General features: G+C 43.2%; 1 pseudogene; it reads right to left on the reverse strand.

Annotated features, from left to right (window-relative positions):
- Positions 1-27,750, reverse strand: part of LOC106582301 (low-density lipoprotein receptor-related protein 1B-like) — a 407,952-nt pseudogene that overhangs the window by 286,448 nt on the left and 93,754 nt on the right.

Below are 27,750 nucleotides of genomic sequence, written 5' to 3' on the forward strand. Positions count from 1 at the left end.
CTAAAACAGAGCAGAACAATGCATTGACATGCAACAGAACCCCCACTCCTGCAAAAATAACAAAGCTTTTAATCTATAACACAACTGTGGGAGCTCCAGGATCTAAGACAGGAGATGTGTGTGTATTTCCCAGCCATCACAGGGTCATGGAGTGGGCATAATGCCCTACACGCTACATTTACCCGGCCGACACCTTCCATGTGCATGCAGACGCACGAACCACCACCCCCAGACACACACACACACACACACACACACACACACACACACACACACACACACACACACACACACACACACACACACACACACACACACACACACACACACACACACACACACACACACACACACACACACAGGACAGGGTTGGGTGATCATTGTACACAGAAAGTATGCCTAAGCCCACTGGGCCTCACCTCAACCCTGGGGCGGCAAAACATGTGGCAGGAGAAAAAAACATTGCTTGAATATTAATATCAGCCAATTTATTTCCAGTGTATTTCAAGGCTGTGTGATCTATAAACTACAGAGGTTTTTCATATTCTGTTCACAATCACTATACACCCAGGGTTGACCTGCATATTGTTTCTTTTAATATGATGTTGAAACAGTTTGCTTCGAATATTCCGTCCAAGGCTGTGTGATTTCTATACAGGTTATCATATAGCATTCACAATTACTATAGACCTATGACTTAACCTGCATGTATTGTATTTTTAGTATTGTGTTAAATGAACCCTGTGGTGTTGGAGCTGGAGCTGAAATGTAAGTGGAATTTAAAAAATGGATTAAGACACAACACTACATCGTCTGCCAGTAGAAAAAGTAAAATCTGTCTTTCATTTGTCATGGAGACGATATGCAGAGCAACATCTCAGAGGTCTACTGAGGTCACTCATTTATGAACAAAAAGAGGCATCATTATGCTAAGAACACCTGCACACACAATGAGGTGTATTTCATACACCCTGGCCTCCTTCTTTCCTTCCATCACCATCGTAGCCTACAATATAAGTCTCCCTCGCATTACAGTAGGTTACTTTCAAGGGGCATCCTTTTGAATAATATCATTCCCCTAATTATCCATCTCCAAAGTGTAGTACAGGGAGAAGGACTAACAATTTGGGCCATTTCTAAGTGACCTCATCACAGCTTCTCAAGCTCATCCACACTGATTAATCACCATGGAGTATCCCAGTAAAATCCATATTCAGGAGATATCAAACCTTAGGTGTATCCCTGGCACCCCATTCCCTAAATAGTGTACTAATGTTGACCAGAGGCGCTCATCATAAGCAGTGCACTATATAGGGAAGAGGGTGACATTTGGGATGTTTAAGCTCTACAATGAATTGGGCAAGGTAGAATTAATTTTGTAGGTAGAAGAAAGGCATTTATTACTTCACCTGAAATGCCCCCTGAACTGCCCTCTGACCTGCCGTTGCAAGTACAGTGGGGGAAAAAAGTATTTGATCCCCTGCTGATTTTGTACGTTTGCCCACTTACAAAGAAATGATCAGACTATAATTTTAATAGTAGGTTTATTTGAACAGTGAGAGACAGAATAACAACCAAAAAATCCAGAAAAACACATGTCAAAAATACACTGCTCAAAAAAATAAAGGGAACACTTAAACAACACAATGTAACTCCAAGTCAATCACACTTCTGTGAAATCAAACTGTCCACTTAGGAAGCAACACTGATTGAGAATAAATTTCACATGCTGTTGTGCAAATGGAATAGACAACAGGTGGAAATTATAAGCAATTAGCAAGACACCCCCAATAAAGGAGTGGTTCTGCAGGTGGGGACCACAGACCACTTCTCAGTTCCTATGGTTAATGGCTGATGTTTAGGTCACTTTTGAATGCTGGCGGTGCTTTCACTCTAGTGGTAGCATGAGACGGAGTCTACAACCCACACAAGTGGCTCAGGTAGTGCAGCTCATCCAGGATGGCACATCAATGCAAGCTGTGGCAAGAAGGTTTGCTGTGTCTGTCAGCATAGTGTCCAGAGCATGGAGGCGCTACCAGGAGACAGGCCAGTACATCAGGAGACGTGAAGGAGGCCGTAGGAGGGCAACAATCCAGCAGCAGGACCTCTACCTCCACCTTTGTGCAAGGAGGAGCAGGAGAAGCACTGCCAGAGCCCTGCAAAATGACCTCCAGCAGGCCACAAATGTGCATGTGTCTGCTCAAACGGTCAGAAACAGACTCCATGAGGGTGGTATGAGGGCCCGACGTCCACAGGTGGGGGTTGTGCTTACAGCCCAACACCGTGCAGGACGTTTGGCATTTGCCAGAGAACACCAAGATTGGCAAATTCGCCACTGGCGCCCTGTGCTCTTCACAGATGAAAGCAGGTTGACACTGAGCACTTGACAGACGTGACAGAGTCTGGAGACGCCGTGGAGAACGTTCTGCTGCCTGCAACATCCTTCAGCATGACCGGTTTGGCGGTGGGTCAGTCATGGTGTGGGGTGGCATTTCTTTGGGAGGCCGCACAGCCCTCCATGTGCTCGCCAGAGGTAGCCTGACTGCCATTAGGTACCGAGATGAGATCCTCAGACCCCTTGTGAGACCATATGCTGGTGCGGTTGGCCCTGGGTTCCTCCTAATGCAAGACAATGCTAGACCTCATGTGGCTGGAATGTGTCAGCAGTTCCTGCAAGAGGAAGGCATTGATGCTATGGACTGGCCCGCCCGTTCCCCAGACCAGAATCCAATTGAGCACATCTGGGACATCATGTCTCGCTCCATCCACCAACGCCACGTTGCACCACAGACTGTCCAGGAGTTGGCGGATGCTTTAGTCCAGGTCTGGGAGGAGATCCCTCAGGAGACCATCCGCCACCTCATCAGGAGCATGCCCAGGCGTTGTAGGGAGGTCATACAGGCACGTGGAGGCCACACACACTGCTGAGCCTCATTTTGACTTGTTTTAAGGACATTACATCAAAGTTGGATCAGCCTGTAGTGTGGTTTTCCACTTTAATTTTTGAGTATCACTCCAAATCCAGACCTCCATGGGTTGATAAATTGGATTTCCATTGATTATTTTTGTGTGATTTTGTTGTCAGCACATTCAACTATGTAAAGAAAAAAGTATTTAATAAGATTATTTCTTTCATTTAGATCTAGGATGTGTTGTTTAAGTGTTCCCTTTATTTTTTGAGCAGTATATTATAAAATGATTTGCATTTTAATGAGGGAAATAAGTATTTGACCCCTCTGCAAAACATGACTTAGTACTTGTTGGCAATCACAGAGGTCAGACGTTTCTTGTAGTTGGCCACCAGGTTTGCACACATCTCAGGAGGGATTTTGTCCCATTCCTCTTTGCAGATCTTCTCCAAGTCATTAAGGTTTCGAGGCTGACGTTTAGCAACTCAAACCTTCAGCCCCCTCCACAGATTGGCTAGGCCACTCCAGGACCTTAATGTGCTTCTTCTTGAGCCACTCCTTTATTGCCTTGGCCGTGTGTTTTGGGTCATTGTCATGCTGGAATACCCATCCACGACCCATTTTCAATGCCCTGGCTGAAGGAGGTTCTCACCCAAGATTTGACGGGACATGGCCCCGTCCATCGTCCCTTTGATGCGGTGAAGTTGTCCTGTCCCCTTAGCAGAAAAACATCCCCAAAGCATAATGTTTCCACCTCCATGTTTGACGGTGGATATGGTGTTCTTGGGGTCATAGGCAGCATTCCTCCTCCTCCAAACACGGCGAGTTGAGTTGATGTCAAAGAGCTCCATTTTTGTCTCATCTGACCACAACACTTTCACCAGTTGTCCTCTGAGTCATTCAGATGTTCATTGGCAGACTTCAGATGGGCCTGTATATGTATTCTTGAGCAGGGGGACCTTGCGGGCGCTGCAGGATTTCAGTCCTTCACGGTGTAGTGTGTTACCAATTGTTTTCTTGGTGACTATGGTCCCAGCTGCCTTGAGATCATTGACAAGATCCTCCCGTGTAGTTCTGGGCTGATTCCTCACCGTTCTCATGATCATTGCAACTCCACGAGGTGAGATCTTGCATGGAGCCCCAGGCCGAGGGATATTGACAGTTCTTTTGTGTTTCTTCCATTTGCGAATAATCTTACCAAATGTTGTCACCTTCTCACCAAGCTGCTTGGCGATGGTCTTGTAGCCCATTCCAGCCTTGTGTAGGTCTACAATCTTGTCCCTGACATCCTTGGAGAGTTCTTTGGTCTTGGCCATGGTGGAGAGTTTGGAATCTGATTGATTGATTGCTTCTGTGGACAGGTGTCTTTTTTACAGGTAACAAGCTGCGGTTAGGAGCACTCCCTTTAAGAGTGTGCTCCTAATCTCAGCTCGTTACCTGTATAAAAGACACCTGGGAGCCAGAAATCTTTCTGATTGAGAGGGGGTCAAATACTTATTTCCCTCATTAAAATGCAAATCAATTTATAACATTTTTGACATGCGTTTTCTGGATATTTTTGTTGTTATTCTGTCTCTCACTGTTCAAATAAACCTACCATTAAAATTATAGACTGTTCCTTTCTTTGTCAGTGGGCAAACGTACAAAATCATCAGGGCATCAAATACTTTTTTCCCCCACTGTATAGTTTTGAAAAGCTGTAGTTAACAGTCTGCAAGGAGGAACATTTTATCATTCTTGTAATGTCTTAGTATGTGTATGTGATCCTTGCAAGAATTGAACCCACAACCGTGGCATTGCTAGCGCCACGCTCTTAACAACTGAACCACACACTGGACAAACACAGCTCTGATTGTCCCCTCTCAATATTCATATAAATGTCCTCAGACTCATTTCCCTTCGTGGCGTGTAAACTGTAAACCCAAGAAGACAATCATCAGAAGCAGAGCTCAGCTTAGCCCCACGACGACAACACAATGAGGCTAGACACTCACTTGACTGCCCTGGATGACTGCATGCCTGTTTTTCCCGTTGTAATCCACCACTTCAATGTAATCCAAGTAGGCGTCTGCCCAGTACACCAGCTTCTTGGCCAGGTCCAGGGCCACGGCTGTGGGTTGCGCTGTTTTGTAATCCACCAGCCTGGTTCGGTTGGTGCCGTCCATGTTACAGCGCTCCACCTTGGCTACGTCTCCGTAGTCAGTGAAGAACAGCATCCTACGAGAAGATAATGTGTATAAATAAACTTGTAGAAAGATGCCACTGAGTAAACACTTTTATTCAAAGTGACAGAGCACAGTGAGTGAATACATAGTAGGTGTATGTGATCCCTGCAGGACATGAACCCGTAACCTTTGCGTTGCTAGTGCCACACACTAACCAATTGAACACAGGTTCCAGGAAGCGCAATAACAGTAAATATATGTTTATTAACATAAGCTCATTAGGTAGCCCTTGAATGTAAATCATTGTTGAGGGTTTCTGAATACTGTATTCTGCCTTCTATTGTCATCCTCATATCCACCAACACAATGATTGGCCATGGTTATTCATGCCTACATTGGTAATGATTCAGAAATATCCACAACACTTTTTGAACACAATTACTGCACCTAAGTTAGAGCCAACTACCAAAGACAGTTCTAAATGAACTGGAGTGACTGTATAGAGCCCACAGGTTTACAAATGGAAGGAGTTGACAAGAAAAAGGGACACGGACTCAAAACAGATACAAGAAGAATCCTGACAAAACACATTGCTAATGGTTTAATTGAAGGCATGGTATGAAAAGAAAGTAACCCCACTAAACCTTATCATTGTAAGTCTTATAAATAGAATTATTAATTTCCTGATTTTACCTACATGTACATAGAAGAAAATGGTGTGTCAGGGCCAGTATGGTTTTGTAGTTTTGTATGGCTGTCTAAAATTACCCCCCACGAGTACCTACTGTTAAGCTAGCAGGCTATAGCCAGCTCTTTCCTAGGAATCACCTCTTCTACAGTACCTACATGGAAATGCTATTGCTTTAAACTGACCATTAAATGTGCATCGCCAATTAAAATAGAAGGAAGGCTAAATGTATTCACAAATCTGATGAATAAAGATACGTAAAGAAAGATACAACATCAGTTTCTTCTCCTTTACATTGATATGAATGCAGGAAGAGCTACCTTGATAATGGTTAGGGTTGTAACATGCCTTGCTAATGGTTAGGGTTGTAACATGCCTTGCTAATGGTTAGGGTTGTAGCATGCCTTGCTAATGGTTAAGGTTGTAACATGCCTTGCTAATACATTTTTTATTTTAATTTTATTTAACCTGTATTTAACCAGGTAGGCTAGTTGAGAACAAGTTCTCATTTACAACTGCGAACTGGCCAAGATAAGGCAAAGCAGTTCGACACATACAACAACACAGAGTTCCACATGGAATAAACAAACATACAGTCAATAACACAGTAGAAAAAAAGTATATATACAGTGTGTGCAAATGAGGTAATATAAGGGAGGTAAGGCAATAAAATTGGCCAAAGTGGCGAGGTAATTACAATATAGCAATTAAACATTGGAGTAATAGATGTGCAGAAGATGAATGTGCAAGTAGAGATACTGGGGTGCAAAGGAGCAAAATAAATAAATAAATACAGTACAGGGATGAGGTAGTTGGATGGGCTATTTACAGATGGGCTATGTACAGGTGCAATGATCTGTGAGCTGCTCTGACAGCGTGTGCTTGACGTTAGTGAGGGAGATATGAGTCTCCAGCTTCAGCGATTGTTGCAGTTCGTTCCAGTCATTGGCAGCAGAGAACTGGAAGGAAAGGCAGCCAAAGGAGGAATTGGCTTTGGGGGTGACCAGGGAAATATACCTGCTGGAGTGCGTGGGTGCTGCTATGGTGACCAGTGAACTGAGATAAGGCGGGGCTTTACCTAGCAAAGACTTGTAGATTACCTGGAGCCAGTGGGTTTGGCGACGAGTATGAAGCGAGGGCCAGCCAACGAGAGCTTACAGGTCGCAGTGGTGGGTAGTATATGGTGCTTTGGTGACAAAACGGATGGCACTGTGATAGACTGCATCCAATTTGTTGAGTAGAGTGTTGGAGGTTATTTTGTAAATGACTTCGCCGAAGTCGAGGATCGGTAGGATAGTCAGTTTTACGTGGGTATATTTGGCAGCATGGGTGAAGGATGCTTTGTTGCGAAATAGGATTAATGGTTGTAGTTGTAACATGCCTTGCTAATGGTTAAGATTGTAACATGCCTTGCTAATGGTGTCATGTTGGCTCTCTGAGACAGAGAACCAGACCAGAGCAGCATCAGACCATCACGAGAGAGAAAGACAGTTAGAGAGCTGAGGGGTGCTGGAGGCAGAGAGCCCACTTAATCTCTACCAACTGATCTTCCCTGTAGCTCAGTTGGTAGAGCAGGGTGTTTGCAACGCCAGGGTTGTGGGTTCGATTCCCACGGGGGGCCAGCACAGGGAAAAACATTTATGAAATTGTATGAAATGTATGCATTCGCTCCTGTAAGTCGCACTGGATAAAAGCGTCTGCTAAATGACTAAAATATAAGTCAAGGGAGAGATAGTGGTGACCTTTGAACCCAGTGATACATGCGAGGCTGAAAAATAGCTTCTGTCAGCAAGAAACAACTCCCTCAAACAGATGGGCCTCCATGTGGCAAAGCAATGATGGCTTTCTGGAATAATGATTGTTGCTGATAGAGTACAGATGAAATAATAAAAAGAATCATCGCTACGGTCATGACAGTCCATGAGACAGACCCCCAAATTTGGGCCGACAATGTCTCATACTGATTTTCTTGAAGGACTATGTCCCCAGAGTTGGAGAATGTGTGATATCAGTGCAGTAATAGTAGCTTTCTCTGCATTATCAATCTTTCTTTCATCCCTCCATCCCATTCATTTTTCACATTGGGATTTTACCCTATGACAAACAATGTCAGTATACAGTATAAGAAGTTATTGCTCACATATACTCTTTAATTATATATCATTAGAAAGCTTAGATTGACAGCTATCCACCAGATACATTTTTGGACAGAACCTTTGACCCTTGACCTTTGACTTCTAGCCTCTATGGGCTAGGTGGGACGCTTGCGTCCCACCTACTCAACAGCCAGTTGAATCCTGTGGCGCGTTATTCAAATCCTTCAAATCCTACTTCAATTTTTAAAAAATATGACTATTTTACACCATTTTAAAGATTCTCATTAATCTAACCACACTGTCTGATTTCAAAAAGGCTTTACAACGAAAGCAAAACATTAGATTATGTCAGCAGACTACCCAGCCAGAAATAATCAGACACCCATTTTTCAAACTAGCATATAATGTCACATAAACCCAAACCACAGCTAAATGTAGCACTAACCTTTGATGATCTTCATCAGATGACAACCCTAGGACATTATGTTATACAATACATGCATGTTTTGTTCAATCAAGTTCATATTTATATCAAAAACCAGCTTTTTACATTAGCATGTGACTAGCATGTGACTAGCATTCCCACCGAACACTGCCGGTGAATTTACTAAATTACTCACGATAAACGTTCACAAAAAGCATAACAATTATTTTAAGAATTATAGATACAGAACTCCTCTATGCACTCGATATGTCCGATTTTAAAATAGCTTTTCGGTGAAAGCACATTTTGCAATATTCTCAGTAGATAGCCCGGCATCACAGGGCTAGCTATTTAGACACAAAGCAGGTTTAGCACTCATCAAAGTCAGATTTACTATAAGAAAAATGTTCTTACCTTTGTTGTCTTCGCCAGAATGCACTCCCAGGACTTCTACTTCAATAACAAATGTTGGTTTGGTCCAAAATAATCCATCGTTATATCCAAACAGTGGCGTTTTGTTCGTGCGTTCTAGACACTATCCTAAAGGCTAAATAAGGGTGACGAGCATGGCGCAATTCGTGACAAAAGAATTCTAAATATTGCATTACCGTACTTCGAAGCATGTCAACCGCTGTTTAAAATCAATTTTTATGCAATTTTTCTCAGAAAAAAGCGATAATATTCCGACCGGGAATCTGCGTTTAGATAAACAGACAAAGGAAAAGAAACCATTCGGTCGAAGCGGGCACGCGCCTAAGCCCATAGTACTCTGAGTGGCCACTTGCCAAAAGCGATAAAGTGTTTCAGCCAGAGCCTGCCTCGATATCGTTCAACGTTTTCCCGGGCTCTGAGACCCTATGGACGACGTAGGAAGTGTCACGTTATTGCACAGATCCTGAGTCTTCAATAAAAAGAGCCAAGATGAAACACTACTTCTCAGACAGGCCACTTCCTGCTTGAAATCTTCTCAGGTTTTGGCCTGCAATAGGAGTTCTGTTATACTCACAGACACCATTCAAACAGTTTTAGAAACTTTAGGGTGTTTTCTATCCAAAGCCAATAATTATATGCATATTCTAGTTACTGGGCAGGTGTAGTAACCAGATTAAATCGGGTACGTTTTTTATCCAGCCGTGCAAATACTGCCCCCTATCCCCAACAGGTTTTAAGGTACATATCAGATTTACATGTATAAATTGCTTAAAAAAGGAGTGATTTTGACAAATTTTTGGGCACACTCTTACCACAATTCTGAGAATAATTTATCTTGACATACACTATATATGCAAAAGTATGTAGACCCCCCTTCAAATAAGTGGATTCAGCTATTTCAGCCACACCCGTTGCTGACATGTGTATAAAATAGAGCACACAGACATGAAATCTCCATAGACAAACATTGGCAGGAGAACGGCCTTACTGAAGAGCTCAGTGACTTTCAACGTGGCACCGTCATAGGATGCCACTGTCACGCTCTGACCTGAGAGAGACGGTTTATTTATCTAGGTTTTTAGGTCAGGGTGTGGGGTGGGCATTCTATGGTTTATATTTCTTTGTGTTGAGCCGAGTATGGTTCCTAATCAGAGGCAGCTGTCTATCATTGTCTCTGATTAGGAATCATACTTTGGCAGCCCTTTTTTCCACCTTTAGTTGTGGGATCTTGTTTTTGTGTTGTACCTGTAAGCACACCATTACTTCACGTTTCGTTTGCTTCCGTATTTGTTTTGGTGAGTTTAATTTATTAAAACATGTGGAACTCTACGCATGCTGCGCCTTGGTCTACTCCTTTTGACGATCGCGACAGCCACCTTTCCAACAAATCAGTTCCTCAAATTTCTGCCCTGCTAGAGCTGCCACGGTCAACTGTAAGTGCTGTTATTGTGAAGTGGAAATGTCTAGGAGCAACAACAGCTCAGCCGCAAAGTGGTAGGCCACACAAACTCACAGAACGAGACCACTGAGTGCTGGAGTGAGTAGTGTGTATAAATCGTCGGTCCTCGGTTGCAACACTCACTATCGAGTTCCAAACTGCCTCTGGAAGCAACATCAGCACAAGAACTGTTCGTCGGGAGCTTCGTGAAATGGGTTTCCATGGCCGAGGAGCCGCTGTCAAGCACATGATCACCATGCACAATGCCAAGTGTCAACTGGAGTGGTATGAAGCTCGTCGCCATTGGATTCTGGAGCAGTGAAAACACGTCCTCTGGAGTGATGAATCACGCTTCACCGTCTGGCAGTCCGACGGACGAATCTGGGTTTTGGCGGATGCCAGGAGAACGCTACCTGCCCCAATGCATGGTGCCAACTGTAAAATTTGGTGGAGGAATAAGGGTCTGGGGCTGTTTTTCATGGTTCGGGCTCCTTAGTTTCAGTGAAGGGAAATCTTAACGCTATAGTATACAGTGACATTCTAGACGATTCTGTGCTTGCAACTTTGTGGCAACAGTTTGGGGAAGGCCCTTTCCTGTTTCAGCATGACAATGCCCCTGTGCACAAACCAAGGTCCATACAGAAATGGTTTGTTGAGATCGGTGTGGAAGACCTTGACTGGCCTGCACAGGGCCTTGACCATAACCCCATCAAACACCTTTGGGATGAATTGGAACGCCGACTGCGAGCCAGGCCTAATCGCCCAACATCAGAGCCCAATCTCACTAATGCTCTTGTCACTGAATGGAAGCAAGTCCCCGAAGCAATGCTCCAAAATCTAGTGGAAAGCCTTCCCAGAAGAGTGGAGGCTGCTATAGCATCAAAGGGGGGACCTTTTCCATATTAATGCCCATGATTTTGGAATGAAATGTTTGACAATCAGGTGTCCACATACTTTTGGTAATGTAGTATATCTGGCACACCTGGCTCATTCGTTTGTGTATTCTTCATCACTATGAACATTTGAACATATTATTGGGCATACTACAATTATATTTCGTAGAGGTATGGTCATGCGAAATTCATCCAATAAGACCCCATTGTGTTTTTTGGCAACCATGTTGGAAAAAGGCTTCCGTGAAACCTGTGAATGTCTTGTATCTACAAATATTAAAACCCTGCTCTAGCAGTGTGTGTGAAATGTGGTTCCTCTATGACCAAAGTTACAATTCAAAAACACTACATGGAATTCTATTGCTAAGCTGCCAACATTCTAATGTCAATGACACAATATGGGCAATTTTTTAACAATAGTTGTAGCTGGTGATTTCAAAGTTGGTTATATTATGTATCATTTGAAAGGTAATTTCATGACCTTTCAGAACCACTTGTAAAACAAAGATTAACATGTATCAGGGTTTCCTCTTAAGCAATTTATACAGGTCATTCTGATATGTACCTAGAGGTACACTGTGAACAATAGCTTGCTGTATACTGACATTGTTTGGGGACCCCTTCCCGCTCTGATCCCGTTAACCTGTTATGGATAGGGGGCAGTATTTTCACGTCCGGATAAAAAACGTACCCGATTTAATCTGATTATTACTACTGCCCAGAAACTAGAATATGCATATAATTATTAGCTTTGGATAGACAACACTCCAAAGTTTCTAAAACTGTTTGACTGGTGTCTGTGAGTAAAACAGAACTCATTTGGCAGGCCAAAACCTGAGAAGATTCTGTACAGGAAGTACCCTGTCTGACCATTTCTTGGCCTTCTTGATTATCTCTATCCAAAACAGGGGATCTCTGCTGTTACGTGACACTTCCTACGGCTCCCATGGGCTCTCAGAAGGCGGCAAAAAGCTGAATCGTGGCTTTGCAGGCCCTGACTGAAAAACATTAGCGCGTTTGGATAGTGGCCGGTCACAGTACTATGAGACTCAGGCTCGTGCACGAGTCGACTCCATGTTTACTTTCTCTATCTTTGAACGAAAACCACCACTCCCGGTCAGAATATTATCGCTTTTTTATGAGAAAAATGGCATAAAAATTGATTTTAAACAGCGGTTGACATGCTTCGAAGTACGGTAATGGAATATTTAGAATTTTTTTGTCACGAAACGCGTCGGGCGCGTAACCCTTTGTCATCCTTGGATAGTGTCTTGAACGCACAAACAAAACGCCGCTATTTGGATATAACTATGGATTATTTTGAACCAAACCAACATTTGTTATTGAAGTAGCAGTCCTGGGAGTGCATTCTTACGAAGAACACCAAAGGTAATCAAACTTTTCTAATAGTAAATCGGAGTTTGGTCAGGGCTAAACTTGGTGGGTGTCAAAATAGCTAGCCGTGATGGCTGGGCTATCTACTCAGAATATTGCAAAATGTGCTTTCACCGAAAAGCTATTTTAAAATCGGACACCTCGATTGCACAAAGAAGTTCTGTATCTATAATTCTTAAAATAATTGTTATGTATTTTGTCGACGTTTATCATGAGTAATTTAGTAAATTCACCGGAAGTTTGCGGGGGGTATGCTAGTTCTGAACGTCACATGCTAATGTAAAAAGCTGGTTTTTGGATATAAATATGAACTTGATTGAACAAAACATGCATGTATTGTATAACATAATGTCCTAAGATTGTCATCTGATGAAGATCATCAAAGGTTAGTGCTGCATTTAGCTGTGATTTGGGTTTATGTGACATTCTATGCTAGCTTGAAAAATGGGTGTCTGATTATTTCTGGCTGGGTACTCTGCTGACATAATCTAATGTTTTGCTTTCGCTGTAAAGCCTTTTTGAAATCGGACAGTGTGGTTAGATAAAGGAGAGTCTTGTCTTTAAAATGGTGTAAAATGGTCATATGTTTGAAAAATTGAAGTTTTTTTTTTTGAGGAATTTGTAATTCGCGCCACGCCTATCATTGGATATTGGAGCAGGTGTTCCGCTAGCGGAACGTCTAGATGTAAGAGGTTAACGGGATTGCTTGACAAGATACCATGGCGGGAAATTCAAAACTGCAAGAATCTAATAATTTCAATTTCTCAAACAATCAACTATTTTACACCATTTGAAAGATAAACATCTCCTAAATCCAACCACGTTGTCCGATTTCAAAGAGGCTTTACGACGAAAGCATAAAGTTAGGTTATGTTAGGAGAGTACATTGAAAATAGCTGTGTGTAATGTTTTGTCAATGCAAAGACAGGCGTCACCAAAAGCAGAAAACCAGCTAAAATTATGCACTAACCTTTGACAATCTTCATCAGATGACACTCCTAGGACATTATGTTAGACAATACATGGATTTTTTGTTCCATCAAGTTCATATTTATATCTAAAAACAGCATTTTACATCAGCGCATGACGTTCAGAAAATGTATCTCCCCCAAAAACTGCCAGTAAATTTTCAAAAATACTCATTATAAAACGTGGATAAAATATTAAACTGTTATTCAAAGAATTATAGATGAATATCTCGTGAAAGCAACCGCATTGACAGATTTCAAAATAACTTTACTGGGAAAGCACACTTTGCAATAATTTGACTACTGCGCTCAGAAAAATAGGCTAGGCTATACAGTTAGCCGGCATGTTGGAGTCATCTAACATCATAAATAACATTAGAACTATTCCCTTACCTTTAATAATCCTCATCAGAAGGCACTTCCAGGGATCCCAGGTCCACAACAAATGTTGTTTCTTTCGACAAAGTTCATAATTTATGTCCAAATAACTCCAAGTTGTTCCATGTTGTTAGCGCGTTCGGTAGGCTACTCAAAATGTAGGGCGGGGGAGGGAAAAGTCACGACGAAAAGTATTTAAAAAAATTATATTTACGTTCGTTCAAACATGTCAAACTTTGTTTAGCATCAATCTTTAGGGCCTTGAGAACGTGAAACGGATAAATATTTCAACAGGACCTCTCCTGTGTCTTGATAAACGTTTGAAATACAAAGTCTCATCTCACATGAACGCGCATGTGCGCACAATAATGAAGTGACGACATCCCAGGGACGTCAACTTCCCTTCCTTCTCATCCGGTCTCTGTTCTTCATAGACACTTCAAACAACTTTATAAAGATCGTTGACATCTAGTGGAAGCCGTAGGAAGTGCAAAATGAATCCTTTGTCACTGTGTGTTCTATTGGCAATGACTCGAAGATAGTACAGCCACAAAATTCTCATTTCCTGCTTGTATTTTTCTCAGGTTTTTGCCTGCCATATGAGTTCTGTTATACTTACAGACACCATTCAAACAGTTTTTAGAAAATTCAGTGTTTTCTATCCAAATCTGTTAATAATATGCATATCCTAGCTTCTGAGTTGGTGTAGGAGGGAGTTAAAAATGGGCACATATTTTTTTCAAAATTCTCAATACTGTCCCCTAGCCCCAACTAGTTGTCCCTATCGGACATTTCTCTAGTCCATAGAACAGTTGGGCAAAACCTCCAGGGCTCCTCTTTGTGCAGTTGTTCCTCAAAAGAGAAACTGCACATCACAAATCCTTTCTTCCATAAAAATACAGTGAATGTATTTATGAACACCAGTTGTTGCATGTTGCATGTGAAAGTGAGGTGATACATTCTCTGTTAAATACTACTTTCTTTAAAAAATAATTGAAAACATAATGAGGTGACATTTGGGATGTACCATGACCTCCATCAAAAAGACAATGACTACCAGCACATTATACACATAATATCTCAAGGTATTGTTGCTTTTGTCTTTTTGACCATTAGATTAAATAACCATGAAAGATGGTGTAGATATAGGGACTGAAAAGAGAAGCTGAATCTGCATTAATTTTGTGATTTCAGTGACATAATGCAATTGAAATGATAATAGTGCGACTACTCTCCACATCTCCAAATCAGAAGTGTTTCTATCCAATCATCCAATTCCTCACCCCCTCAATCCTAACTTGGAGCCCTACCCTAACCAGAAACCATATATGGATGGCGGCATTCGTGCAAAACTGAAAGCGCGTTCACCGCTGTAACGCCCTGGCCACAGAGAGGGGTTTTTGTTCTTTATTTTGGTTAGGCCAGGGTGTGACATGGGTGGGCGTTCTATGTTTATTTTTCTATGTTGGTTTGTTTCTTTGGTTCGGCCGTGTGTGGCTCTCAATCAGGAACAGCTGTAGTTCGTTGTTGCTGATTGAGAGTCATACATAGGCAGCCTGTTTTTCCTTTGGGGTTTTGTGGGTGATTATTTTCTGTCTAGGTTTGTGTTAATCCTGACAGGACTGTTTGGCTGTCATTTCTTTTTGTGTTTTGTTTGTAGTGTTCATTCGTTTATTAAAATCCTTTATGATGAACACATCCTCCGCTGCACCTTGGTCTCATTGCAACAACGGTCGTTACAACCGCATTTAACCATGGAAAGAGGTCTGGAAATATGGCTGAATATAAACAGTGTAGTTATTCCATCCACAAGGCAATTAAACAAGTGAAATGCCAGTAGAGGGACAAGGTGGAGTCGCAATTCAACGACTCAGACATGTGACATATGTGACAGGGTCTACAGGAAATCACGGGGAAGAAAACAAAAACAGCCATGTCACGGACACAGACGTCACGCTTCCAGACAAACTAAACACCTTCTTTGCCCACTTTGAGGATAATACAGTGAAACCGTCGTGGCTCGCTAACAAAGACTGCATCCCCTCCTCTCATTCTCCGTGGCTGATGTGAGTAAAACAGTTCAACTTGTTAACCCTCACAAGGCTGCTGGCCTGGCCGGCATCCCTAGCTCCGTCCTCAGAGCATGCGCAGACCAGCTGGCTGGTGTGTTTACGGACATAGGATGTGTGCTCAGCCCTCTCCTGTACTCCCTGTTCACCCACGACTGCGTGGCCATGCACGCCTCCAACTCAATCATCAAGTTTGCAGATGACTGTCACGTCCTGACCAGCAGATGGAGCTGGTGTAGTAGTTTGGGGGTCAGGACGTGGCAGTCTGGTGTGTGTCTTGTGACTCCTGATCAGGAACAGCTGGGAATCGTTGTTCCTGATTGGGAGTCACATATGTAGGAGTTGTTTGTCACTGGGGTTTGTGGGGAATTGTTCTGTGTTGAGCCTATGCTTTGCCAGACTGTTTGTTGGTTGTTCGTTCATTCATTCTCAAGGTTTGTTATTTTGGCATTCATTTTGATAGTGAATAAAAGTCAAGATGAGCCTGCACATACCTGCTGCGTTTTGGTCCTCTTCTCTCCAGTACGACATTTTTAAGGATGAGTACAACTATTTTTATGACAGAATTCCCCACCAACAAAGGACCAAGCAGCGGAAGAAGGCTGGCGAGGTAAGGGAGACCGAGAGGCACCCCCAATAATTTTTTAGGGGGGGGCACAAGGGCTGTTTGACGGGGCAAGAGCTGCCCGCCAGTCAGTCGCCAGAGCTGCCCGCCAGTCAACAGTCGCCATCAGAGCTGCCCGCCAGTCAACAGTCGTCATCAGAGCTGCCCGCCAGTCAACAGTCGTCATCAGAGCTGCCCGCCAGTCAACAGTCGTCGTCAGAGCTGCCCGCCAGTCAACAGTTGTCGTCAGAGCTGCCCGCCAGTCAACAGTCGTCGTCAGAGCTGCCCGCCAGTCAACAGTCGTCGTCAGAGCTGCCCGCCAGTCAACAGTCGTCGTCAGAGCTGCCCGCCAGTCAACAGTCGTCCAGAGCTGCCCGCCAGTCAACAGTCGTCAGAGCTGCCCGCCAGTCAACAGTCGTCAGAGCTGCCCGCCAGTCAACAGTCGTCAGAGCTGCCCGCCAGTCAACAGTCGCCAGAGAGGTCAGACTGCGCTGAACTGCCGGAGTGGCCAGACTGCGCTGAACTGCCGGAGTGGCCAGACTGCGCTGAACTGCCGGAGTGGCCAGACTGCGCTGAACTGCCGGAGTGGCCAGACTGCGCTGAACTGCCGGAGTGGCCAGACTGCGCTGAACTGCCGGAGTGGCCAGACTGCCCTGAACTGCCGGAGTGGCCAGACTGCCCTGACCTGCCGGAGTGGCCACTCCCTGACCTGCCGGAGTGGCCAGACTGCCCTGACCTGCCGGAGTGGCCAGACTGCCCTGACCTGCCGGAGTGGCCAGACTGCCCTGACCTGCCGGAGTGGCCAGACTGCCCTGACCTGCCGGAGTGGCCAGACTGCCCTGACCTGCCGGAGTGGCCAGACTGCCCTGACCTGCCGGAGTGGCCAGACTGCCCAGACTGCCCCGACTGTCCCGAGTTGCCAGACTGCCCCGACTGTCCCGAGTTGCCAGACTGCCCCGACTGTCCCGAGTTGCCAGACTGCCCCGACTGTCCCGAGTTGCCAGACTGCCCCGACTGTCCCGAGTTGCCAGACTGCCCCGACTGTCCCGAGTTGCCAGACTGCCCCGACAGCCTGGAACGGCCTGCACCTGAGCCACCTCCAGGATAGGTGGGTTGGGGAGGGAGGGTGTAGCACAGTGCCGTCGTTGACGGCAGCCACCCTCCCTTCCCTCCCTTATGGTTTAGGGGTTATTGTTTGTTGGGTTTTTGTTGGGGTATTGGGGATTTTTCTTGTTTTTCTTTTTTAGGTGCATTCCGGGGTCTGCACCTTGAGGGGGGGGGTACTGTCACGTCCTGACCAGCAGATGGAGCTGGTGTAGTAGTTTTGGGGTCAGGACGTGGCAGTCTGGTGTGTGTCTTGTGACTCCTGATCAGGAACAGCTGGGAATCGTTGTTCCTGATTGGGAGTCACATATGTAGGAGTTGTTTGTCACTGGGGTTTGTGGGGAATTGTTCTGTGTTGAGCCTATGCTTTGCCAGACTGTTTGTTGGTTGTTCGTTCATTCATTCTCATGGTTTGTTATTTTGGCATTCATTTTGATAGTGAATAAAAGTCAAGATGAGCCTGCACATACCTGCTGCGTTTTGGTCCTCTTCTCTCCAGTACGACATTTTTAAGGATGAGTACAACTATTTGTATGACAATGACACAACAGTAGTGGGTTTGATCACCAACAATGAAGAGACAGCCTACAGGGAGGAGGTGAGGGCACTCGGAGTGTAGTGTCAGGAAAACAACCTCTCACTCAACGTCAATGAAACAAAGGGGATGATCGTGGACTTCAGGAAACAGCAGAGGGAGCACCCCCTTATCCACATCGAAGGGACAGCAGTGGAGAAGGTGGACATTATTTTAGTTCCTGGGCGTACACATCACCGACAAACTTAAATGGTTCACCCACACAGACAGTGTGGCGAAGAAGGCGCAACAGCGCCTCTTCAACCACAGAAGGCTGAAGAAATTTGGCTTGTCACCCAAAACCCTGACAAACTTTTAGAGATGCACAATCGAGAGCATCCTGTATCACCGCCTGGTATGGCAACTGCACCGCCCTCAACTGCAAGGCACTGTAGAAGGTGGTGCGATCTGCACAATGTATCACCGGGGGGCAAACTACCTGCCCTTCATGACACCTACAGCCCCTGATGTAACAGGAAGTCCAAAAAGATCATCAAGGACAACAACCACCCGAGCCACTTCCTGTTCACACCGCTATCATCCAGAAGGCGCATCAAAAGCTGGGACCAAGAGAGTGCATCAAAGCTGGGACCGAAAGATTGAAAAACAGCTTCTATCTCAAGGCCATCAAACTGCTAAACAGCAATCACTAACTCTGAGAGGCTGCTGCCTACATTGAGACCCAATCACTGGACACTTTAATAAATGGATCACTAGACACTTTAAACAATGCCACTTTAAATAATGCCACTATAATAATGTTTACATATCTTACCCATATCAAATGTATGTACTGTATTTTATACCATCTACTGCACCTTGCCTACGCCGCTCGGCCATCGCTCATCCATATACTTATATGTACATATTCTCATTCACCCCTTTAGATTTGTGTGTATTAGGTAGTTATTGGGGAATTGTTCGATTACTAGTTTGATATTACTGCACTGTCGTAAATAGAAGCACAAGCATTTCGCTACACTCACATTAACATCTGCTAATCATGTGTATGATACCAATACAATTTGATTTGATTTGAGGCCTGCACTGCAGAGAACCTACAACATCATATGCCAAGAGAACTCACTAGGTTTCATATTATTGGAGGATTTATTTATCAAAGGGTTTAGAGGGATTTAAAGTATTGTATGTATGTTCCACAATCAAATGGGAAAGGAACTCTAGGCCTGACTAAACTAATAAACATTGTTGTTATTTTAGTTTTTGCTTTTAGCCTAATCAAAATCCATTCTCCCATCAAAATATGATGATGTAAAAATATGCCCCCTCAGTCAAAATTATTTGTTTGGGAAGTAAGAGTGTAACTAAAACTACCACAGGCAAGATGAAACAAAGTTCACTCTCATTTCAATTCCTTTTCAAAGATAATTTTAAAAGTGGGAAGAATAGACCATACCATATCCATCAAAGCTTTCCAGAGGCAAAAAGTAAAAGAATAGCATTCCTTTTCATGAAAGAGAAAGAAAAAATCTAAACAACAGCAAAATAGAATGTAGGGTGGTGTCAGAACATATTCCGTTAACATTGCTCCTCATGCTATGCTGCTATCACCAACCTCCCCAATTTCTTTTTGTTTTCACTCCATTGCCCCAGGCTCTCTCTCTCACTAGAAACAGCTGTAGCTATGTCTCACCAATTAGAGGAAGACGAGACCAGAAAAACGCTTCCTCCTGATAACCAATCTAGCTGGCAGAATTCATGCCCAGCTCCCTGCTCCCGGAGGGGCCTGCACATGCACTCTCCTCCTACACCATTATCCCTCAAAACACACACCACGTCACATCATGCACGCACGTGTGTGTGTGTGTATGTGTTGGTGTGTGTGTGTGTGTGTGTGTGTGTAAGTGACTAACTTTTCCACAACTAATGTTTTTCCATGTAAAGTAAACAGGCATGTTTGTCCTGGGAGTAATTTCATTCTATTTTCATGAAGTTAAAAGGGAATGTTTGTCATTCTCCATGCAAACACAGTCACAGCAACACGCTGCATAGATTCACAGTGAATCATAAGAGACAAGCCGTATTGCTTTAGCAAAACAACACAGAGACATTTCATAGGAAGGAAGTGTTTTGGGGAATTAGGTGGGGAATTCATTGCGAGGATGTGAGAAACCAATCTAAAATCCTTGTATCAATAAAAATGTTCACTTCACAGGAATCATTTTGCTATGCAGAGTAGACGCTGCATTATTTAGAGATACAGGAGTTATATTGAGAACCAGAAGCATGCATCTGAAGTTATGTTGAATAATCTGGATGCTGAGGTTAAACTGAGGAAAAGTACTGTAAAGGTTTTATCCATCAAATTAGTTAAAAATACATATTAGCTTTAAGGGGCCATGTATAATAGAGATTAGTACAGACTCGGCGCCAGAATGAATCAGCTGGACGGGCCTTTCATTTCCATAGGCAAGCCTGTTTTTTCACGGGACCTCCTATGTGTGCACGTGCTTGTGCATTCACATTTTTTGAATGGGTGTAATAGTAAAGAGCTTCAAATTTGGGGTTACAATTTATCCTACCATTTCTATAGATCTGCGTGCCAGTTATATGTGCATTTTCGTGGGACAGTTTCATTTCAATAATAATGTTTTTGTTTGTCAAAATCATTGTCACATGGTTAGTCATAAAAAGTTGAAGTAAAATGATACAAATCTAAATGTTAAAATTAAAATATGGCAAGAGCACCAGCCTCTGCAATATGGAAACATTGATACGCTGTGTGGTCCATTGACAGCTAAAGAAATGAGAGCATAGAACTCAGAGATAGCCTATAGGCCAATGCAGCAGTAGGCCTATAATGTTCATCGTCAACTAAGTAAAATACATAAGCTGACAAATAAAAATAGTCAAAAATATCCTGACGAAAATTCTGGTTCTTTCAATCACATTAATCTCTCTACGCTGCCTGTCTGCCTCCCTTTCTATCTGTCTTGAACTATTGCTAGTGAAGTTCAACATTGTATCAAATCATCACTGGGTCTGGCCAGAAGCTGTCATTCGTGAACTTTAAACATTGTATCAACTAGCCTATTCTGGGTTCTCAGAGTTTCCTGTGCCAGTGAGCTTGGGACAGACAGCTGATTTTTTTGTCACGTTACCACTAGATATATGGGATCATCAGATCATGATATTTTTCTCTTTCACACCGAGGCTTGGTTATTATCGAGGCCGGGAGTGTTGGAAAGATTTTTCAAATACTGAGGAACTTTAATTCGCAAACTTTCAAAACAGAATTACTTTCCCATTGTTCCTCAACAGCAGTGTATGATATATAATTTTCTAGCTCTTTTATCCATAATGACAAGATGCTCATGTCTCCGCCCTAACAATGGGAGCCTTTGTTCCAAAGGCGGGAAGGTAGGCGACAAGTTTAGGTCTGCATATTATTCCCATAGAAATGCATTGGGCTTATTCTAGACAGATTTTGGCGAAAGTGAGCCCTCTCTCTTCACCTTTTCCTCTCTGCTGAAACTATATCACTGGAGAAAGAATCTGAGCGAGCAAAACAATGCCCCTCTATATGTAGCCCATGTATCTGATGCTGTCTGGCCAGAAATAGTATGACATGCCATACTCTTTTGGTCCAGACAGCATCAGATACATGGTCTATACATACTGAGACAGAGAAGTGCTGTTTCAGATGTTTAAAGTGAGATTGATCTGTCTTCCTGACGACGTGCGTCTCGGTCTAATACATTATCAATATTTCAATATTTTATTTGGACAGGCAAGGAGGTACGGTAGTGCGAGCCAGGCCCCCTAAGGCCCGCCCATAATGCCGGGCCTGGGTTAGTATATAACCGCCAAATAACACACATCGAGAAGAGAAGTTCCGATGCTCTCATTCTGGTGTTGTTTGCACTGTAAATGTCCTTTGCTCCACCAAGAGCCCTGGTGCTAAGATACAGCATCTCTCAGAGAAAGGCTTCTCATTAAACAGCTGTTCTGAATTCATGCCTGTCCTTGTACCCTCATGAAAATAATGGGGCTGACTCTCTCTCTCTCTGTTGAGCTCCTGGGTTCCTTCTCCCTGGGAATCTTACAACAGAACAGAAACCCTTTTACTGAAATAATATAATCAGACCTCCACAACCCCCCCCCCACACACACACACACTCACACACATCCATTTTGTGCGAGGGAATCAGTAAATACTGATGAAACCTAGTGACAGTGGGAGCTGTCTGGAGCACTGGCTCCCCAGCATTTACACAGCTAGACATGCTCCAAAAGGAAAGCAATATCTGCATTGCATAAGGACAGGCAATCATGCGTATTGTTATATGATACAGTAGGCACAAGGTTTTAAAGGCTTAACATTCTGAGAAAGGCTTTATTCAATCAACTGAAGATACTGTACTGTGTTTCTGGAATGGTTTTTCAGAAGTGGCAGTTTTGAAGTGTTTACTACCCCCAAAGTGTTTACTACCATGGAAAACACATTTCTGGAAGCGCTATTCGGAAAACCACTCCGTGCACTTGATTGAATACCAGCCAATTGGTTTCTATGTCAAGTTAAATGGACACAAAAAAATGCATACCATGACAAGATCTGTGACAATAGATGGAGCCAATGGACTTGAGGGATACTAAAGGTTACACTTGTAATTGCCAGTCAAAGTAAACATACAACGATAACTTACCCCATAAGAGGATCCACAGCGATTCCTTTAGGATTGGTCAGATCTAAATCTATGATGGTGATGCAGGTGTCCCCAACATGGCTGCAAACAAATATCCTGTCGCTTACATGGTCCACAAAGTAGAAGTTTCCAGTGAGCCAATCAATGGTCATGTGTTCTACATCTATGGATGAAAACAAAGTCATTAAATTCTTGCCACCAAAACTTTCTTTGATTAAGGACATATTGTGAGGATAGACCTGCTGATCTTCCATTATGTTAGACAGCATTTTATTATGGACATTCATGTCATTCATTAAAGGTAAAGACACATAACTGAATGCAAAGTAAGGAAGGAATCTAACATTGATGGTATACTGAGCATGAACAGCATTCCTTAAATTATTGAATTAACAGGATAGACTAGCACTACAATGACCCTGAAGAAGAGAGTGACCATGGGAAGTGCATTGGGTAGGCATTTCCTACATTGTGAAAGTAAGTGGGGAAAAAAAACAGACTTGAAAATATGAAGATATACAGGCCTAAGTGCTGTGTGTGCATGTGGTTGCTTGAAGGGGGAGGAAAATGGACATTGAGAAGAGAGAGACATAGAGAGAGGAAGAAGGAGAGAAAAAGAGAGACCGGGAACGTTTTAAGGCTTTCTGAAGGGGCATGACTGAGTGTGCAAAAAAATCAATAGTTGCCAAACATTGTAAGTTGGAGAATATCTTTGACCACTTGACACACTGCAAGACATACTTTGTAAACTTTGTACTGTTTTGATATCCATTTCCATTGTAAATCCATTCAGATTCTTCATTTTAGCACAGCGTAGCCGTCTGGAGGAGTCTGAGGAAAGAAGCCAACACACTTCCTTTTCCTGGTAATTATAATCCAATGAAAGGGATCCATTTTCATCCAACAGTTTCAAGGTCTGTAGACTAGATCCATTTAATCGTGTGGTTGCTATGCAATCTGACCTTCCAATCAGTAGAGCTGGAGGAGCGTCGCCAGGGTCTGGAACACAAGAAAAATACATTTGGAGAAATTGGGGAAAAACAACATGGTGGAAATCCTTCACAAAGAATATAAAATGCCTGTATCAACCCAGGAGGACTAAGAAGATATTAAACACAATGTGGATTTTCTTCTAGACATTTCTGTAATTTATAACTAAACAGAACAAACTCCTGAAAGAACATCAAAGCTACATCAAAACTACATCAGATTCAATAAAACAATTATTGAAATTACAATTTTCTATACAGCTGTTATCTCCTCCTCTACCCAATACACCCCTATGTCCATTATTGTCGTAGATGAGCTGGGAAAGTATATCTAAATAAAAGTCAGTTACCAGCTGTTTTCTCTATACATGAGCAAACTAACTTTGTTTTCCAATGAAAAGTGGAGGAAGATGAACAAAACGTTTTGTTCCACAGTCCAAGCTCCTTCCCCAGCTTTGTGTCAGAAGGGGGATTTAGCCCAGTGACTGATAGGCTAACACAACCCACTTCTGAGGCCTAACTGACAGTGTTTGTCCCCCCCACCTCTCTCTCTCTCTCTTTGTCTCTCTCTCTCTCTCTCTCTCTCTCTTCTCTCTCCTTCTCTCTCCTTCTCCCTCCTTTACCTGCTGTCTCGAACACTGAATGCTTGGCTATGATGCTGACCTGTTGCACCCTCTATAACCACGGGGATTATTTGACCCTGCTGGTCATCTATGTACATTTGAATGTCTTGAAGAACGATCTGTCCTTAATGACCATGTACCTTTATAATCTCCAGCTGGCACAGCCAGTATAGGACTGGCCACAGCTCAGAGCCTGGTTCCTCTCTAGGTTTCTTCCTAGGTTCCTGCCTTTCTAGGGATTTTTTCCTAGCCACTGTGCTTCTACATCTGCATTGCTTGTTCTTTGGGGTCTTTGGGGTCTTAGGCTGGGTTTCTGCACTTTGTGACAACTGCTTATGTAAAAGAGGCTTTATAAACACATTTTGATTAATTAATTGCCACTGATCCCCCACACAAGTTCAAGTCAGAGCTGGCTCTTCTAATATGGGCAATAAATTAGTGTGTCCACTGAGAAAAGCACTTTTCTTTACCCTGATCCCTCTAAGTCAACCTTTAGGAGCTAGATAATATACCCTGAGATACTACTACAGCATGGATGGGGCTTTGGTTCTTTCATACGAGCACATTGGCTGCGTCCCAAATGGCACTCTATTCTCTATGTAGTGTAATGCATTACATTTGACCAGAGTCCATAGGGAAATAGGGTGCCATTTTTGGCACAGCCAAGCTCTCTGGTAGAGACATTGTTCTCTTGAATGCAAAACTGTAGCTGTCATTCAACTCTACATATCTCTACTGTACCACAAGAGTCAAACAATTACTATATATATACTGCTCAAAAAAATAAAGGGAACACTAAAATAACACATCCTAGATCTGAATGAATGAAATAATCTTATTAAATACTTTTTTCTTTACATAGTTGAATGTGCTGACAACAAAATCACACAAAAATAATCAATGGAAATCCAATTTATCAACCCATGGAGGTCTGGATTTGGAGTCACACTCAAAATTAAAGTGGAAAACCACACTACAGGCTGATCCAACTTTGATGTAATGTCCTTAAAACAAGTCAAAATGAGGCTCAGTAGTCTGTGTGGCCTCCAGGTGCCTGTATGACCTCCCTACAACGCCTGGGCATGCTCCTGATGAGGTGACGGATGGTCTCCTGAGGGATCTCCTCCCAGACCTGGACTAAAGCATCCGCCAACTCCTGGACAGTCTGTGGTGCAACGTGGCATTGGTGGATGGAGCGAGACATGATGTCCCAGATGTGCTCAATTGGATTCTGGTCTGGGGAACGGGCGGGCCAGTCCATAGCATCAATGCCTTCCTCTTGCAGGAACTGCTGACACACTCCAGCCACATGAGGTCTAGCATTGTCTTGCATTAGGAGGAACCCAGGGCCAACCGCACCAGCATATGGTCTCACAAAGGGTCTGAGGATCTCATCTCGGAACCTAATGGCAGTCAGGCTACCTCTGGCGAGCACATGGAGGGCTGTGCGGCCCCCCAAAGAAATGCCACCCCACACCATGACTGACCCACCGCCAAACCGGTCATGCTGGAGGATGTTGCAGGCAGCAGAACGTTCTCCACGGCGTCTCCAGACTCTGTCACGTCTGTCACGTGCTCAGTGTGAACCTGCTTCATCTGTGAAGAGCACAGGGTGCCAGTGGCGAATTTGACAATCTTGCTCTTCTCTTGCAAATGCCAAACGTCCTGCACGGTGTTGGGCTGTAAGCACAACCCCCACCTGTGGACGTCGGGCCCTCATACCACCCTCATGGAGTCTGTTTCTGACCGTTTGAGCAGACACATGCAAATTTGTGGCCTGCTGGAGGTCATTTTGCAGGGCTCTGGCAGTGCTCCTCCTGCTCCTCCTTGCACAAAGGCGGAGGTAGCGGTCCTGCTGCTGGGTTGTTGCCCTCCTACGGCCTCCTCCACGTCTCCTGATGTACTGGCCTGTCTCCTGGTAGCGCCTCCATGCTCTGGACACTACGCTGACAGACACAGCAAACCTTCTTGCCACAGCTCGCATTGATGTGCCATCCTGGATGAGCTGCACTACCTGAGCCACTTGTGTGGGTTGTAGACTCTGTCTCATGCTACCACTAGAGTGAAAGCACCGCCAGCATTCAAAAGTGACCAAAACATCAGCCAGGAAGCATAGGAACTGAGAAGTGGTCTGTGGTCACCACTGCAGAACCACTCCTTTATTGGGGGTGTCTTGCTAATTGCCTATAATTTCCACCTGTTGTCTATTCCATTTGCACAACAGCATGTGAAATTTATTGTCAATCAGTGTTGCTTCCTAAGTGGACAGTTTGATTTCACAGAAGTGTGATTGACTTGGAGTTACATTGTGTTGTTTAAGTGTTCCCTTTATTTTTTTGAGCAGTGTATATATATATTTTAACCTTTATTTAACTAGGCAAGTCAGTTAAGAACAAATTCTTATTTTCAATAATGGCCTAGGAACAGTGAGTCAACTGCCTTGTTCAGGGACAGAACAACAGATTTTTACCTTGCCAATCTTGCAACCTTTCGGTTACTAGTCCAATGCTCTAACCACTAGGCTACCTGCCTATCTACCTTCCACATAATTTCTAGAATTGCATTGAAATTGTCTGATAAGTTTTAGATTTTAAAAGAGGCAAACATACGTTTTTAACTAATGAAATGTCAGTTCAAGGTAAATGTCACAAAGTGTTGGACTATGTACTTTTTGGAACATGCAAGGTGAAAGCATTGTATTATATAATCATAACCTTGTAACATTGTGATGAAAACTGATTAAGTCAAATACACACTGTTAACCATTTTTGTAATTTTATCAGTAACTTACTGTATTAATCAATAGTATGATACTGCATGAACTGAATACAGCAGGTTGTAGAATGCACAGTAAAATAAGTACATTTGGCTACATCTCAGAAAGTTTTAAACATACAAGAGGAGTAAAACAAGGTTGTCCACTATCAGCATATCTATTTATTATTGCCATCAAAATGTTAGCTGGTAAAATTGGATCCAACAATAATATTATGGGATTAGAAATCCATGGCTTAAAAACAAAGGTGTCATTGTACACTGATGATGCATGTTTTCTTTTAAAACCACAATTATAATCCCTCCACAGCCTTAAAGGTTCTAGATACTTTTTCTAACCTCTCTGTGTTATAACCAAATTAGATCACAAAAAATATATACTTTTACATTATCGTGTAGTCTACCAATAAAATGGTCTGACGGGGATGTGGACATAGTCGGTATACATATCCTGAAAGAAAGAAATTCTCACTCCAATACATTTTAATAGAAAGTTAGCAAAAATAGATAAGATCTTGCTACCATGAAAAGGAAAATACCTGTCTATTTGTGGAAAAAT

This window comes from Salmo salar, chromosome ssa21 (genome assembly GCF_905237065.1).
Source record: "Salmo salar chromosome ssa21, Ssal_v3.1, whole genome shotgun sequence".
In the NCBI taxonomy this organism is placed as follows: domain Eukaryota; kingdom Metazoa; phylum Chordata; class Actinopteri; order Salmoniformes; family Salmonidae; genus Salmo; species Salmo salar.